The 2,659-nt window shown below is 35.1% G+C and overlaps 1 non-coding gene across 1 annotated transcript; it reads left to right on the plus strand.

Moving 5' to 3' along the window:
• The first annotated feature begins 1,770 nt into the window (after window positions 1–1,770).
• Trnat-ugu (transfer RNA threonine (anticodon UGU)) lies at window positions 1,771–1,843 on the plus strand. The gene has a single exon. It is a non-coding gene; the product is annotated as a tRNA-Thr (tRNA).
• The last annotated feature ends 816 nt before the right edge of the window (window positions 1,844–2,659 follow it).

Below are 2,659 nucleotides of genomic sequence, written 5' to 3' on the forward strand. Positions count from 1 at the left end.
AATTTAAAACCCAAAATCCTAAAGACAATAAAATATTCGTTTGTGAACTGTATATTTTTTTCACAATTGTAAGAAAAATTTGGTTAAAGTAAATTATACCTGTTTTTTTTTTAATATAAAGCCATTATTCTTCAAAAAGGGAGGATACTAACTAAAACACAGTTCAGACATCTTTTGAAAAGTAGTAATTTAATACGATGTGGTTTTTTTTATGTTTCACAATTTTAATTTACATAATTTTATATAATCACAGCGGGAGGCGTGGTGGGTCGGATCATGGTTGTTAAAATTCGAAAATAAAAAGACTCGAGTTCAAACCCTCTGACAGATAAGGCTCGATTCCTTCCAACACTAAATATTAAGAATGAAGAAGAAGATATAAATCACATTATCGGACAGTAATATCGTACAGCAATATCGATTTTTTCAACCTTTATATTTTATATTGCTTTCAATCAAAATAACCATTTACTTTATCAAAAAAAAATTATTTAAGTAAGAAAAAACGATGCATAACTTCACAATTAAATGAAAGGGAAATAACTTAATATAACAGCTCAAACAAATACAAATCGAACAACTCATAACAAAATACACAATCTCCATTACTGTTTTACTTATAAAATTTATGCAGTTGTTCAGTAGGCAAATAATTGTGTACTAGTTATAGATACAAAGAAAATACAACTAATACCATATTTTCACATAGAAATGAGACACAGTAGCTTTATTTTAAGATATTTTATTTAATTAGTGTTAAAATTTGCTTTAGCCTCGTGCGGCATTGCAAATTTTAGCTATTTCTGGATCCCTAAAAAAGGGGCAAAAGTAATATGATGAGTGTATGTCAGGGGTAAGGTTTATTCAACATCATGGTGGATATCATTTGCTCGAAAAGTGGATTGTTTCTAAAAACAATTATTTGTTTTTGTTGAAGATACGGACAAATCTGAATAAAATATCGTAAATAAACTAATGTTACGTTAAACATGAATCACTTCACGTAGTCTATAGTATTAGAACTACATTGAGACAACTCAAACCACCATGGGCACACCGTCAGCAACAGTCAAGAGTAAGAACGAGGACAGCCCCAACACAAAAATACAACCATTAGCTGTCAAAACTAACGACACAGAAGACAGCACGACAGCAACAACCAAACCCTTAAACCAGTCGACCTCAGCAGAAACACCAACCAGAGAAGAAACAATATATATTTATATGAGGTAGGTATTGATGAAATAAGATGAAATACATCATTATAATGTGTGTTTAATCAGGCTATTTTGATCGAATGAATGTTGGTGCGAGAGATACAACGAATGAATGTTTGATGACGCGGATGAAAGAGAGTGAAGTTTTGGGATACGAACGGGATGTTATGGTAAGCAAGCTAGGCAGTTCGGACTAGTGAGAATGTAAGAGATGCTCCGTGTAATGCCGATATCAAGGATAGTTTTATGCTTATTTAAACGAGAATAGTAGTTGAATAAATAATGAACAAAAAAATGACACACCATGACACACATAGGTCACCAGTCACAGGTTTATGTACAACAGGAGACGAGTAGACAATACAGTGACTAGGATGATTGCAAAGACTGACGTGTACAGTGATATAGGGGATCAATCCACACAAATGTTGAAATTTAGACCCTCGAGACCCACCTTTATGATCCCACTTTGTCCCCTCGGCAGGCTTTAATCATCGGATTTTGAACACAAGAACGGACGATTTAAAGTTAGTATAAATATCCGCAATCGCCAGCCTCCATAGCTCAGTGGCTAGTGCACTGGTCTTGTAAACCAGGGGTCGTGAGTTCAATCCTTACTGGGGGCTGTGTATCTTTGAAGCGATCCGCCCCTCGAACTTGTAAAACACAATTCTGCTAGTGACCACATAGTCTACGCGCTCATTGTTTACATTTGGGAATATTTATAATAGGAAGCGATTAAGTGGGGGCGTATGGTGAACCTGGTTATCGGGGCTGTAGCCTGAAATGTTGGTTTTATATCAAGACAGTAAATACAAATGATACGTAGATAAGATAGCGACACAAAACATCACGTGTCGTCCACATCTCTGTCAAGACCATGGATCCGAAACAATATTTACCAAGCTGACTCGCGACGTAGCATACGCCGCTATTTAGTTGGTTTATTTTCTACTTATCAACAATTCCTAATTTGTGAATACCACACCCCATCCCGCCCCACCCCGCCCAGGGAACAATCAGACATGGCTGTCGTTTATCTCCTTTTTCTTTACATACCCAGGTTAAAACCACTCTAATTGTATCCGTCACAGGCATATGTAACATTCAAATCTACGGAATAGTTGAAATAGACATCACGATAAATGATAACAAATGTGCATGTTTATATCTGGACTAATGCAAAAATTATAATGTTATATTTGCTGTTACGGCTCTTATAATTTACCATATACATAGAGTAACATTCATAGCAGTCAAACAATATATTACCTAAGACTAACCAGTGTTAAAATAAATAAACACCCAAGAACACTTTAACGTGTAAACTGAGCCAACCAATTCGTAACATCGCTTTCCTTTGAACATCTTTTCCCGTTCATTACAACGATATAAACGACGTGTTGGTTTAGAAATACAATAAGTTATGTTTTTAAAATGTA

The sequence above is a fragment of the Physella acuta genome, unplaced genomic scaffold (genome assembly GCF_028476545.2).
Source record: "Physella acuta isolate Inbredline_101_S28 unplaced genomic scaffold, ASM2847654v3 ptg000521l, whole genome shotgun sequence".
In the NCBI taxonomy this organism is placed as follows: domain Eukaryota; kingdom Metazoa; phylum Mollusca; class Gastropoda; family Physidae; genus Physella; species Physella acuta.